A 16,422-nucleotide genomic window follows, 5' to 3' on the forward strand; every position below is an offset into this window, starting at 1 on the left:
GTGCTAAACACGTTGAATATCCTTTCATTGAATTAGGACAAATCTGTACTGCATACTATTTTGCTCATTTCTTAATTATAGTTCCATTAGTAAGTCTATTAGAGAACAGTTTAATAGAGTTATCATTTAATAAAGAATCACATATAAAAAAGGCTTTGTCATAGATAAGTTTAGTATTATTTTTTACATATTCTTAATAGTATCTTGTCTTTTAAAATTTTGGTTTCTGGGTTACATTATGGGTGGTTTCTTCTGGGTATCATTCTTTATTTGTTCCTTTAGCTTATTAGTTAGTTTATTATTTAATAATCACATATAAAAAAAAGGCTTTGTAATAGATATATATAGTATTATTTTTTTTTTCTTATTATTCATATTATCTTGCCTTTTATTAGGTGTATGAGTTTCGTTCTTTGTTTGAAACGTGTGCTTGTTATTACGTAATGCTTATATATGATTAGGTAAAAACAATAATAATAGTAAGACTAAAAATAATACTTTAAAATCTTTTATTAATTACGTTTTAGATAATTTTTCTAAAATTGCTATTATATTCTTTTTTATATTCTTTTTTAGATATCTAGTAGTAAATTGTTTTTCTATAGATCTAACTAGTTTATTTGATTACATAGTATTTGTTACAAATATTTATGCTGTATCTATATGATTTGGAGATAAAATATATCAGTGAAAATCTAAAGTATCTAAATTAGATTGAGGTTTTCAGACTGATTATATTTTATCTTGTTCATCGCCTAAGTCCTTATTATATTTAGGTTTCATTAGCTTATTTTATTACTTTGTTTTTAGACTTTACTTTATACCACTTGTCTTAGATCAACTTATTTATTGTTTTATTTATATTATGGAGAAGGTTGGAATCATTAGAAATGGGTATGCTATGGAACCAGATAATACGAATGCTAGTAATAACATTGCAAGCTTTTCTAGTGAGAACCCTACTTTAGGTGTTAACCCTTCTACGGGTGATTCTTCTGGTGTTGACGTAAATCCTCCTAGAACTTCAATAGAGAATATAAGATCTTGCTTGAATATTGATAGCCCTACGCGCCCTATCTTCCAAAAGTCAGAATATTTTTATAAAACTCCTGGAGGAACTGTTCGTCCTTATTACTGGTTCCAGCGTCATAACAGACCCCTACCTCTATATGAGCTAGATGGTTCTGGTAATGTAAATCAAATACCCTCTACCGTTTTACCGCCATTTACTATGCCTAATGTTGAAGGTTTATATATTCACAGGACAGATTCAGATACATCTTGGATGCCCTATAATCCTGGTATACATAAAGGCAGAGAGTTAGCATATGTGTCACGTTATAACCCTGTAAATAAACAATATACTTCCACGGGAATAGTTTTACCTAATAATTGTCCAGTTTTTATTGCTAATCATGAATTAAATATATATGTTTTACATATAAAAAAATTAAAACATATAAAAAAATTAATACATATAAAAAAAAGGGCTAATCTTATGCAAAAAGCAAATATACCCCTTAATATCGCTATTTGCTGGGAGTTCCTATACATTAGGATAATCAGCAGGAAGCCAAAGGACCATAGGTCTTAGAGGGATCTTCAGAGGCTATACGCGAGACATAAAAAAAAATTTTTTTCCAGCTATCTTTTTTAACTTTAACTAGGAGAGATAGTCCAATCATAGTAGTAATATTATGAATATAAATATATAAATATTTATATAATCAACATGATTAAGAGATCTCTTAGTTGGTATTTTACTCGGTGATAGCTGTGTTTGCAAAATTGTGTATTTAATTTTTCGATCTTTTACCCTTCTATGCAATATTAAGATCTATTCCTAACAAATTATTAGGAGTTATAGCTATGTTCAGTGCTATTTTAATATTATTAGTTCTGCCATTCACTGATTTAGGTAGATATAGAGGTATACAATTTAGACCTTTAGGTAAAATAGCCTTCTTTGTATTCGTTGCTGACTTCTTAATGTTAATGGTTATAGGTGCTAAACATGTTGAATATTCTTTCATCGAATTAGGACAAATCTGTACTGCATACTATTTTGCCCATTTCTTAATTCTTGTACCTTTAGTTAGTCTATTAGAGAACAGTTTAGTTTAATTATCATTTAATAAAGAATTATATAGAAAAAAAAAGGCTTTTACATAAAGAAGTTAGGCCTTTACTGGTCATCTTGTTTATCAAAGAATATTTTTTTTTTACCCCTTACCCCCATACGGGGGTTAGGGATGTAACTAAATTATTTGAAGGTGTTAAGTTTACAGTGATATGCTTTTTAATTATATTTAGACTATTACTTAACTGTATGTTTAGTTTAACAAATTTTTCATTAATGGATGAGTATATTATTGCTATTAGTATTATTATTTTAGTTGTAATATTAATTATCATTTATAACTTTAGAAAATTAAGTAAAAAAGAATTACAGGAAAAGATTAGATTAGCTATTGTTTATAAAACTCTTGTAGATATTTTTATCTTTCTTCCTGTTTATTTATTTATTTTTTCCTGAGGTTTTAGTAATACTATCTTCAGTTTTTTCACCTACAGTATTAGGTATCTTTTATCTGTTTAATATTGACTGATTTAATAGTATTTATTTTAATTATAAAAATAATATTAATACTGCTATTAGTAACTGATTTACTGAATTTAAAAGTTTTATTTTAGCAAGATATGGTAAGAGTCTCCCTTGGTGTAATCCTCACTTGAAGGTATTCCAGTGTAAGGGGAGGGGGCCTTTATTATCTTTCTCTCTGTTATCATCTAGAGTATCTAGTTTCCTTGTGGGGGGTGTAACTGATACAAGAGTTTGTAAAAACTTTAAAGGTTCTTTCTCCGTGTTATCATCTATAGTATATCCTAAACCTAAAATATCTTATCATCTTCCGCCTTTAACTGTATAAGTTTAATGTATGGTATTAAATTTGTTGAATCTTTGGAGGGGTACAAACCTTTTAAGGGGATAGTTGGTCAAATCTCTATCTACCAGCCTTGCGTCAGATGGGGATTTTACCCCTCCAATATTTCATTCCGTTTTCTTCATTGTGTTAAAGAAAATTTTCCAAAAGAAATTATTTATAGTAATCTCTTTATATTTGGTTTTATTCCGGATGCTCATCAACGAATTCTTTGTACTATTCCCTCTGGTTTTACCTCAAATGTTTTTTGTCCATACTTTTTAATTCACTACGATGTGACGAATGCAATTCATGATCTCCCAGTAGGGTATCCTCTTTTTAGTGATTTATCCTATGATTACGTTGGTCAACGTTTATACAAAGAAAATTCCTATCCTTAATTTAAAAAAGGTACTTCTTATATTTATGTATCTAATAGTTCTTATTATTTTGGACCATACATAACTTCACGTTTCAACTATCCTATTTCCGATTATTTAGCTAAAAATAGTTTTAATAGAGCCTTATCTCTTATTAATAACCCACTAGATTTTACTAGACCTTTTTTACAACCTATTTCTTTTCATGTAAATTGATCTCGTGGTCTTTTAACTCCTTTATATAATGGAGCCTTTTATAAAGATTTATGAATTAAGGGTTTATATACTCATATGTTTCTTTTGGCATTAAATATTAAATGATTTAATATAATTAGAAATTACTGTATAGAACTTTAAAGAATAGGACTTAATCTAAATGACTATAGATATATAGACAATTTATATTATATTTCCAGAGTACGTCGTATAGTATTAGGTATTTCTGATTTTGAAGATGAGCCTGATTCAAGACAAGAGTTAATTAATTTAGCTAGAAAGACTGGTGAGTTTTGTTTTAATAGGATGATAGATAGCACACAGGATATGGCTTCCACTTATGTTACGATTAAATATCTTGAGTCTAATAGTATTATGTCTTACAAACTACGTTTTTATTATGTTTTTAATAATCCTCCAATAAAAGAAGGCCTTTAATACACGATTTTTCCTTGTAATAATCTACGCAGACCATTTAATAAAGAATCACATGTTATTCTTTATTCTTTTGCCTAAGCTATCTAGTTGAAAATTATTTTTCTATAGATATAACTAATATCCTAACGAGTATTTATGACAATTGTTCTGGAGTATGGTTACAACGAAAGAACATATAAAAAGGAGATCCTTTTTAGGTTTAAAAACTTTAGGTAAGTGGAGGGACCTTTAAGTATTATAGGTTCGAGTCCTATGATCTTCATTTGATTACATAGTATTTATTACAAACATTTATGTAATATCTATATGGCTTGGAGATAAAATAAATATTTTATATTCTAAAGCAGATAAAGTAGATTTAGGTTTTAAAACTGATTATGTTTTATTTCGTTCATCACCTTTATCTTTATTATGTATGGTAGTTACTACTATTTTTAGTTTCTATCTTTTAATTACTTACATTTATTTACCTCTTTTTGGTTTTCTAGGTTGACCTTCTGTAGTGTATGCTGCGGGACCAGATGATATTAATCCTACTAATAGCTCTGGAAGCTCTTCTAGTGCTAACCCTGCTACTGGTACGGGTCTGCGTTTGGTTATATTAGTTCCACTTAATCCTACAAGCTCTTCTTCTCCTATCGGTGTGAACACTGGCTCTTCTTCTGGTATGAACACTAGTTCTTCTTCTGCTATGAACACTGTAGCTGGTCCATAATATGGGGATCAAGCATCAAATAATTTTCCACAGGTTTTAAGTGAGATATTACATATATTTGTTTATAGTTTGTTTATTATGTTTATTATTATTTATTTGGCCTTGTGTTATATTCTAATTATAACACATTTGAGGATAAAAAATACTATATAATAAATCATAGTTGATTGTAGGGTTCTTTTTTAAGACCAGAATTATTTATTTAAATCATTATATTAGGGTGATTCTTTATATAGATAATTATGTATGATTAATAACGACTCCATTAAGGGGTTAATCTGTCTTATTTGGTATGCCTCACGTTTGTTTTTGATACTTTTGATCATTTTAATTTAGATGGTGTTTGCCTCTTTTTAGCTTTTTAATATTATATATATGATAAAAATTAATAGAATTTTACATTTGGAATTATCTCCAAAAAGAAGAGCTAAGCCAGCTCCTTCAACTCTTAGATATTTACATCTAAGTAAGTTAGCAACTACTTATAATGAAGCTAGACAAAAAATGCTTAACAATATTAACACTGATCTTTCTCTTCTTTCTTTCAGAGAGATGAGAAAGATGGCATGATTAAAACATAATCAATCCCTGAATAAATTTTACTCTTCTAGTACTCACTCTACTACATATAATTATGAATCTTAATATTATCTGAATGGTTTTAGATATATTGGGAGAACAGCCTTTCCTGATTTCTATAAGGAGGTTTTCTTAGATGAACCTAAAGTAAGATGACACTAAGAGGATCTTGAAAATTCTTTTTATACTAGTCTCCCTACTTATTTTTTTTTCTGATTTTTAGTGGCTAATTTTACCGGTATTTCATTTTATTATAGTTAAAAATAAGCCTCCTTTTTTTTTTCTTTTTTTTTTATTTATTTATATTTATTTTATTATATTTATTTTATATTTGTAAAAAAAAAAAGAAAAAAAAATTGGAGGCCGCCTAAAAAAAAAAATCTTTTTTTTTTCCAGCATTTTTTAATTATTAGTATTATTTTATTTCTAATATATAAAAAATGCTGGAAAAAAAAGATTTTTTTTTTAAGTGGTGGCTGGGGCCTTATTTTTTTTTTTTGTACATGTAAATGTACAAAAAAAAAATTAGGGGTCCCCACCCCGCCATTTGCTACGCAAATGGCGGGGCGCCCCGCAGGTAAAAGAATAAAAAGAAGGCCAGCACCAGTAAAAAAAAATAAGAGGGGGCCCGCTAATATTTTTTTTCGTTACGAATATATCAATGATAAATTCTAGAAAAAAAAATATAATGCGGGCCCCCCCCCTTATTTTTTTTGTTGACAACAACTAACTTTTTGACTATATGTATTATTTTATATCTAATAAATAAAAAATTAGTTGTTGTCAAAAAATTAGGGGCGAGCTTCGCTCGCTAATTTTTTTAGAGATTATTCTCGGTTCGTCAAAAAGTATGAAGAAGATGTTGGAGATTTACAACCTTCAGTTGATTTTTATAAAGTATATCTTGTTTTTTATAAATCAGATCCTTGTAAAAACTGTTTATTAGTTTAAACAGAATTGTTTCGTAATAAGGATAATATTTTATATTATGAAACTCTTACTGTAGAAGATGTTTAGGGGCCCTTTAAGAGCTAAAATCATAAATGCTAATAAAAACAATAATTATGATGATTATTGAGATTTAGAGAATTCAATATCTAAACTTAGTCACGAAATAATAACAAATTTATTCCTTCGGAGGGGTTATTGTTAAAGAGGGTTTAATTTTAGATAATTTATTCTTAAATATTATTATACCTACTATTAAAGATAATAGTATTAGTTCTATTAAAGTGAAGGGTGATAATCTTTCTAATTATAATTTAGGTAAAAGGTTTTATTCAACATATAGTGGTAATAGTATTTATTCAGGATATAGAAGTGTTTTACTAAATTCTACTAATAATCCTCTGATATTATCTTCTAGTAGAGTAGGAATAAGAATAACATCCCCCCCGACTAATTTTATACATGCCATAAAATCATATAAGGGTATCCCTGCTCCTTCTACTCTTAGATTACAATATCTATTGAGTTTAGGGTTATATTACAAAGAGGCTTGATTTATTAATCATCTTATTATGAAGAAGAGATCTTTTTCTACTTCTCTTTCTTGTTCTGGTGCTTAAAAAAAATAATCTAATCGAACAAATCGATTAGTCAAAAACCAACCAAAAGGAGTGCAAATCTCCAGTCGATTAACATTATATAACATGAAAAATTTCTATAATGTGAAAATATTTCTCTTCTTCCTTCCTTTGTATTAATGCAGAATCTTTCTATTAATGCAGAGATATAGATTTACTTGCTCCCCCTGGTTAAAGACCCGGGTTGCTAGTTGCTAATAAAAAGAATTATTACCTATCATGTAACAAAAAAATCTTTTTTTTATTATATGAACAGCAACGGCAACAATTAATTTTGTTTTTCTTTTGGAGAACTCAAAATATTTTTTGTTCTCCAAAAGAAAAAATAAAAAAACATAATTCGGAGCCTCCTTTTAAGCCAGCCGGAATAAGAATCTTGCAGGCCCCCCTTAAGAAAAAACTCTTATTAGCTTAATGGTAAAGCAGGATACTTCTAATATCTAGATCCAAGTTCGAGTCTTGGATAAGAATATTATATATTTTTAATTTAATATAAAGATTATAAGTTATACCGTATTATTTATTTTATAAATAATTTTATGAATAATAGGCAAGCCCCCCCCCCTACCAAAATAGTTGGGTAGGGGGCTTGCCCCCCCCCCTCTAATTCGGAAAAAATTTTTTTATTGATACCAGCCTTTCTAAAAAAATTAAGGGGGTCAAGTGAGCAATAATTTTTATATTTTATAGTTGTGAGCGAATACAATGTATTCAAATTAATACATTCATTTATAAGTCTATATATAAAAAACCTTTATATTTAAAGTATAAAACATTATGTGTAGTTTTTCTATTTTTTTTTTTTGCCTTCTTTTAAGTCTAGGTCTAGTGTTTCAGATGGTGTCCAGGATAAGGAACTAAGTGATCAGCCAAATATGAGAAAATCTTCGATTTCTCTCTGAACAGAAAGATGATTTTTATCAAGTAATGCAAAGGATATAGGAACGTTATACTTAATCTTTGCATTATTTTCAGGATTAATAGGAACAGCCTTCTCTGTATTGATCAGATTAGAATTATCAGGTCCTGGTGTGCAATACATAGCGGATAACCAATTATATAATGCCATTATAACAGCACACGCTATTTTAATGATTTTCTTCATGGTCGAAAAAAATTTTAATATATTTAATTTAAATTCGCAACCTTCTTGAGCCTTCTCTCCCTCTGCATTACTGCAGAGTGGAGATAAGGAAAAGATAGAGAAGGTAAATAACGATAATAGCAATCTTCTAACAGGTAACAATAATAATAATGGCGGTAATAACAATCCTAATAATCCTAAACATAAGTATGTTAAAGTTTTAGTAAATGACCCTTTTAATAACAGGGACATTCTACTTAAAGTTACTAAAAACCAAAAAGGTGTCATTCCATCCTTTACTTTATTCTTATCTTTATTGTTATTACCCTTATACTTAACTGGTATTAGCTTACTTTGCATAGAATCTCTTGCTGACTTATTGGATTTATCATTTGAGATAAAACTTCATTATGCTGCAGTTCCTTTATTAGTATATCACAATGCCGAAAGCAAAAGAAGTCGTTAAGGACAACACTAATAAAGCCGGTGTTTATCGTTGAATTAATAAAGTTAACGGTAAATGTTATGTCGGGAGTAGTGCAAATTTAGGTTTTAGATTAAAACAGTATTATAGTAATAAGTATTTAACTAGAAAAAAATCTGTTAGCAGTATATCTAGTGCCTTAATTAAGTATGGACATTCTAATTTCATATTAGAAATTCTGGTACATTGTGGAAAAATCTATAATCTTGAAAAAGGAACAGTTCTATATAGATAAATTTAAGCCGGAGTATAATATATTGATAGTAGCAGGATCGCCGTTAGGCTATAAACATACTGAAGAGGCTCTTGCTAAGATGAAAAATAGGAAATTATCTCCAGAACATAAAGAACAGGTGTTAATCCGTATACTATCAGAAACTCATAAGGCTAAAGTAAATGAAGCCAATTTAGTAGCTCCGCAAGTAAAAACTCGGAAGAGTCTTTAGCAAAGATGAGAAACCGAGTTATTACAGATGAAGTAAGGGCAAAATTAAGCCAAAATATAACTAATTATAATTTATCTAAGGCTCACAAGGTTGAGGTGATTAATGTAAAAGAAAACACTAAAACCGAGTACGAGTCTGTTAGAAAGGCAGCAGCATCACTTAATACTAGCCATGCAACAGTTAGTGCTTATGTTAAGAGTGGTAAATTATATGAAGGTATATATAAAATTATTAAGAATTAATTAAAGATTATTCGTTTGTTATTATTTAACCTATTATTGTTATTATTGTAGTCTTCCTAAATTTTTTTTATTATTAAAAAAATATATTTTTTTAATAACTAAAAAAAAAAAATAATGGATGGTCGGAGGACCAAATTAAATATATAAAAGGCATGGCCGGGTAAAGTAGAAATACCTTACTTTCTTTTCACTATATGCTAGAACCTCTTTAGAGCCTTTGGAACTAGTACTACAGACTTTATTTCCCCTTTTTTTTAGTTTTACAAAAAAAAAAGGAAGAGGAAAAGCGGTATAGTACAGTAAAAGCCCAAAGTATTAGACAACTAGCAGGAAACTACTAAAAAAATAAAATTGTTGTCTCAGTGAAGATTAGTGTTTTATGCTTAGATTTAAAATTATATAAGAAGATTTACATAAACATAAATATTATATATAGTATTAAGACTAAGTCTAAAGATTAAAATAAAAACTTAAGTTAAGACAATCTCTTTATTTTTCCTTATATTTATTACCCATTTTTAACAGTTAAAAGAATTTAGAGTAGGATCCTCAGAGACTACACGTGAAATATCCAATTAATTTTTTTTATTGGATAAAGATATAGTCCACCCCCCTTAACGAAAGTTAAGGTTAAAGGCATACCTACGTGATCATTCATAATACTTAAGGGTAATAAAATTATTAGGTGGTTTAAATTTAGTACACATGTACTTGCCAAAAGATCTCAAGCTGTTTATTATTCAACCTCAGGTAAAGTGTCTACTATGATTAATCCTTGATATATAACAGGATTTTCGGATGGTGAAGGTTGCTTTCACTTAGCTGTTAATAAACATAAAAGGTTTAAACACGGGTATTCCTTAGGAGCTGTCTTCAAAATTCATCTGCACACTAGAGATTTAGCCTTGTTAGAAAAAATTCAAAGATACTTTGGCGTAGGTAAGATATATGAGCTAAAAAGAGGTACAATTCAATACCAAGTGACATCAATTCAAGAATTAAAGGTAATTCTTGATCATTTTGATAAGTTCCCTTTAGTTACTTCTAAGAGAGCAGATTATATCTTATTTAAGCAAGGTGTTGAATTAATTCTAAATAAAGCTCATTTAACTCAGGAAGGTATAAGAAAGTTTTTATCATTAAAAGCATCTATGAATTGAGGCTTACCTGAGAGCTTGGCAGCTACTTTTCCTGATATTGTTGCAGTGGATAGACCCTTAATAGATTATAATAAAATTCCGCATCCGTTCTGATTGACAGGTTTTATAGATGCAGAAGGTTGTTTTATGCTTAAAAAAGTAAATACCTCAATTACAGGAGCAGGAATCCATTTATATTTTCAAATTACACAACACGTCCGTGATGTTGTTCTAGCCCTAACTTTTTTTATTAATTTATTTTATAAATTAATAAAAAAAGTAAGAAGGAAGGCTTATATTTTTTTTGTACTTTTTACATGTTAAAAATAAAATAATACATGTAATTAAAAAGTACAAAAAAAAATTAGGCACCCCCAGGGTAATGGAAATTATAATGAAATTCTTAGGTTGTGGTATTATCTATAATTATAGAGAGGGTGTGGATCTTCGTGTAACAAAGATTTCTGATATCATGGAAAAAATTATACCCTTGCTTGATGAATACCCTTTACAAGGAATAAAATTAGAAGACTATAAATGCTTTAAAGAAGCAGGGTTTTTAATTAAAAATAAAGAACACTTAACGCCTGAAGGTCTTGAAAAAATTAAACTATTGAAATCTAATATGGATAATTTTAAACCTAATAAGATTAATACCTAAAAATTTATTTAGCGAAATTATTCTAAAAGGATTAGGCGATCTTATTTTTTTTTGTACTTTTTATTTGTTAATATTAAAATAATACATTTAATTAAAAAGTACAAAAAAAAATTAGGAAACCAAAGATAAAAGGGCTCACTGTAGCATTAAACACTTTTATTTAGTAGGATCCTCAGAGACTATACGTGAAATACCTTAGTAAATATTAAATATATATTTAAAGGTAAAGATATAGTCCAAACATTAATGAAAATTAATGATACTCAAAAAAAATATGAAGGTATGCTAGTTACTTTCGAGCTATTACAATTAGATATTGTAAGTTTATATGAAAGTATAAAGTGTTATGTCATCTTTTTTATTTATCTTTTTTATTATAAGTATTGTGATTTTTTGAGTTTTAATAATAAGGAGCTTGTCTCTCAATCATCTTATATAAGTAATATCACCAGAAGTCCGTCAAGGCAAAGGGGTATTATTGGTAAGAGATATTATAGTTTCTCAGCTCTGCGTAGCGATTCTAAGCTTGACTTAAAAGATGCTAAGCAGCCTGACTTACGCAATAAAAATAAATCTTCAAGAAAAAATTTAAGTTCCCCAGAATCCAGACCTTATCCAGATTTATATAAAGGTAGAGGTATCCAAAAAAATGTACCAGAATGAGTTAAGGATAATGGCATGGAAAGAAGCCCCTTTGGAGCTTCTTGGGCGAAAGATAAAAAAAGCAGATTACCTTTTCCTGCTAAATATCTTTGTAATTATCGAAATATTGCCGATCCTTTTAACAATAGGCAATTAATTAAAGATATTTGTAAAGGGAATCGTGTGGTATATATTTGAACTTATATGCCTACAGGTGTTTGTTTAGTAGGGTCTTCATCAAATAGCGTAGAAAGAGTATTAAGCTATTTCGAAAGAAAATATTTATTTTTAGATAAAAGAAGAGGTGTACAGTTTTTGGCAGATTACGGGTTTAAAGATATTCAATTAACTATTATTTATTTAAATTATCATAAGTTTACGGCACGTGATGTAAAACTTATCGAAGCTTATTATATAAATGAATTAAACAGTGGCTTAAATTCTCAAAAATATGTTTATCTACCTTCTGAACCTTTAGAATCTGTATTACCTTTTATTAATATAACGAACAGGGATACTTCAGTGCCTATCTTTGTATATGGACCTGATTTAACTAGAGTTCTTTATATTTTTAGTTCAAAAACTTCTTTTTATAGTGATTTTAATGTTCATTGAAATACATTAGTTAAATATTTAGATATAGCTGATAAGAAATTATATAACTATTTTACCTTTTCTACTAAGATTTTTGAAGGTTCAGACTTAGATAGTCTTTTAAGTTTAAATGAGTTAATTGATTTGAAAAGTAGTGTAGATCCTAATATACCTAGAAGAGGTCAAAAGGTGAAATTAAAAGATCTGACTCTAAATCTTGAACTTGAATTTTATAGCTTAAGTAAGGCTGCTGCTCATATTTTAGAAACTGCAGGATCTTGTGATGCAGCAACTCTAAGAACTCATATGAAAAATAATACTATTTATAAAAAAAGATGAAAAGTGGAAAAATTATAATACCTCCGATTAACAAATTGTATGGTGCGACACGAGGGTTGTAGTAGTAATGAATTTGTAAGAATTCCAGGTGTACTCTCACCTGAGTCTAAGTGAACATGCCAGACGGGTAACTGTCTGGTATGAAGCTTCACTGACAACATTTTTAACGGGATAGCTTAAAGGTAGTAGCGCGCGCTTCGCTCGCACGCATACTTGTATGTGGATAAATACTACTATACGGGCTTCTAGATAAAGTTAGACTGTGAGATAAAAGGATAAACAAAAGTGAAGGTATGAATTAAAGGGCGGTTATTTATCTGTATACGAAGAGCAAGTAGGTTATACCTATTCAATCTAAGTGTACGGAGTCATCCGGCGCAGGTAATGCCGGATTTATTATTTTTTTTTATATACCATAGTATATACAAAAAATTAGAAATAGGAAAGGAGCGAGCTGTCATACAGGCGAAGCCAGAGTCATTCAAAGTCCTACCGTTCAGAGTACCTATCCAAAATCTCGTAAATCTTAGATATTTAAAATCTGAGAATTGTATTACTACAGCAACGTGGTAAACCCTGTTGTCTCCTCATATTTATACCTTACAATGTCTTATTTTGAAAGACGGTTAGTTGTTGTAAGAAAAAATAGTTTTCAAACTATCGCAACACTGCGAATTTTGAAAACGAGCTTCGTTCGAGCTTCAATATAGGTGGTGTCTTATAAGTAATTAAAAAGACATATCGACAACAGGGCATAAGAAAAGTCAAAAAGCTAATGATCACCTATAAAGGGTGATATAGCCTCTTGATGAGGTAGCATGAAAAATGTGCAGACTTGACTTTGGTTCTTTATTATTATCTTAAAAGTTTAATAGTGTAACAGTATAACCCTAAAATAATCATGAGGGAGACTTTGTATTAGAGGGCCCATAATAAACGGTTATATCGTGAAGGGTGGCAGAGGTAAAATAAAAAAGATATCTTGTGTGTTAAAAAAAGAATCTTTACAACTCTTAAATTATTTAGCAATACTGATCTTGTCAGACACTAAGATAATATTAAAATAAAGAGCTTGAGCCGTGTGCGGGGGAACTCGCACGCACGGTTCTTAGGGGGGGAAAGCTCGAAATAGCCTACCTATCCCGATCCTGCTTTAATCGGAGGTTTTGGTAAAATCAATATGAATACAATAAAAAGATATTTTAGTACAGAAAAACCGTCAAATGAAGAATCAGAATTAAGATCAAAATTAGGGCCATACCTGGCGGGGTTAATTGAAGCTGATGGGTCTATAGCTGTACATAATAAAGATTCTAATGCTAAAAAATACCATCCAAAAATAATTGTGGTATTTAGTTCAGCGGATGAACCTTTAGCTAAAAAATTAGCTAGTATAACTAAAGCTGGAGCTGTTTATGTTAAGAAAAATGCAGGTTGTGTTCTTTGACAAATTCAAAAAACAGAAGATGTTATAAAAATTATTAACATAATTAATGGTTATATGCGTACACCTAAAATAGAAGCATTGCACCGTGCTATAAAATGGTTTAATGAATTTTACAATTATAGTATAGATTGCTTAGGTTTAGATCTATCACCTATAGATAGCAATGCTTGGTTAGCCGGTTTTACTTCTTCTAAATCTTCTTTTATTATATCTACTAATAAGGTTAAAAATTCTACCAGAGTTCAGTTAAATTTTAAATTAATGGTTAATTTTGTTTTTCCTTCTATTGAAAAGGAAGAATGATACAATTCAGTTTATTTTTCACTATTTAGTAGAATAAGCGAATACTTAAAAACTAGTTTTATTACAAAAACTGTACATTCAAATATTGTAAAATATACTTTTATAGTGTTTGCTTATATTCCACAGAGTCAGGAGATGCTTATTAAGTATTTCAGCAAATTCCCCTTATTAGGAAAAAATTCTCTGGATTACGAGCACTGGTATGAAATTTCATCTAATAAAAATAATACTAATAGAGTTGTAAATTTGAAGATGGATATTAAAAGTAGAAAAGATTTATTAGGTAAAAATCTAAGTTATTATTTACCTAATTTAAATCTAAGCAATAAAAGAAATTTCTCTACATCTTCTAGTTTACAAGGAAAAAAAAAATCAAATATCTATATTTCCCCTTGTACAGACTTAGTTGTTTGAGGGGAAAATATTCCATCTGGTGTTCTCCCCTCTAATAAATCATGATATAGTACCTCTAGTGTAACTAAAGATGGTAATAAAAAAGATCTTAATCCTTTTTATGTTACAGGTTTAGTAGATGGAGAAGGAACATTCGCTGTATCTATTTACAAAAGTGAAGGTCGTAAAACAGGATGACGTCTTCAACCTTCCTTTTCTATAGAATTACATAAAAAAGATTTATCTTTATTAAATCGTATACAATCGTTCTTTTCTGTTGGTACTATAAGAAGTCGTACAAGAGATGGGCAAGGTATTTATTCTGTATATGGCTTAGAAGAGATAATCAATGTCATTATACCTCATTTTGACAAATATCCTTTATTAACCCAAAAGAGAGCGGATTATTTGTTGTTTAAACAAGTAGTTACTATTATGAAGAATAAGGAACACCTTACATCAGAAGGATTAACAAAAATTATTAGTATTCGGGCCTCAATGAACAAGGGTTTAAGTGAGACACTTTGTACTCATTTCCCTGATATTACCCCTGCTGTTAGACCTTTGGTGGAGTCAATTAAAATTCCTGATTCTAATTGATTAGCTGGTTTCACTGAAGCAGAGGGTTGTTTTTATGTGTCGATTAGTAATTCTAAAACAACAACAGGTTTCGCTGTTCAACTAAAATTTCAAATAACTCAGCACTTACGTGACATTCTGTTAATGGAAAGTTTAGTGCAGTATTTAGGTTGTGGAAGATTACAAAAAGACCCTAGAGGTCCTGTGGTTAATTTTGTTGTAACCAAATTTTCAGAAATTTCTGAAAAGATTATTCCTTTCTATGATACTAATTCTCTTCATGGTGCAAAATTATTAAACTATGAAGGTTTCCGTAAAATATCAGAACTTATGCAAACCAAGGCTCATTTAACAGCATCAGGTTTAGATGAGATTCGTCAAATTAAAGCTGGAATAGATAATTAGGATCGTAAGCGGTATTATTACATAATAACGATAAAGGATAAAAGTGTAGAATATATTTAGCTTTTATATGCCACTGTACGTCTTTACAGTATGGTAGTGCTAAGATTATTCGAGGGTTGAGGCAGGAGGGTCATAATTACTTCTGCTTCTTTATTTTTCTTCGTAGTAAGTCTCCTTCTTGGGTCTGATAATACGTTCGTGTGTAATAACACAGCACTGACATACTAAACAAGAAAGAAATATGATTACTATACCATCATATCAATATTCTGTTATAGTAGGATTGTTATTATCTGATGGGTGACTAATTATACCTAGTGCTACTCATATTAGTCCTCGTCTAGGGTTCTCACAATCATTAAGCCATTTCAAATATGTTTGATTTGTCTTTAATATTTTATCTCACTATTGCGATAATTTTCCTATACTTCGTGTACGAAAAAGAGGTGCTAAAATACATAGATGTGTCGATGTTATTACCAGAGCATTACCTTGCTTTTCTGAAATATATTCTTTATTTTATGTTAATAAAGTAAAAGTAATACCTCATAATATTTATGAATTATTTACTCCTGTTGCTTTTGCCCATCTAATTATGGGAGATGGAGGGTTTAAAAGTAAAGGTATTTTTCTTTGTACTGATTCTTATTCTATTAAGGATGTAGTACGATTAATGAATGTATTAATTATACGTTATGATTTAAAATGTACTCTTCATAAATCTAATGAAGGTCATAGAATATATATTTCTAGAAACTCTGTAGGGAAAGTAGTAGAAATAGTTAAACCACATCTTATAGCTAGTATGTATTATAAAGTAGGTATA

The 16,422-nt window shown here is 29.3% G+C and overlaps 1 non-coding gene across 1 annotated transcript; it reads left to right on the plus strand.

The window, feature by feature from the left end:
- The first annotated feature begins 7,238 nt into the window (after positions 1 to 7,238).
- Positions 7,239 to 7,309, plus strand: SLS55_010647. The gene has a single exon. It is a non-coding gene; the product is annotated as a tRNA-Arg (tRNA).
- Positions 7,310 to 16,422: the final 9,113 nt, after the last annotated feature.

This window comes from Diplodia seriata (assembly GCF_021436955.1).
Source record: "Diplodia seriata strain FDS-637 chromosome Unknown scaffold_14, whole genome shotgun sequence".
Classification (NCBI taxonomy): domain Eukaryota; kingdom Fungi; phylum Ascomycota; class Dothideomycetes; order Botryosphaeriales; family Botryosphaeriaceae; genus Diplodia; species Diplodia seriata.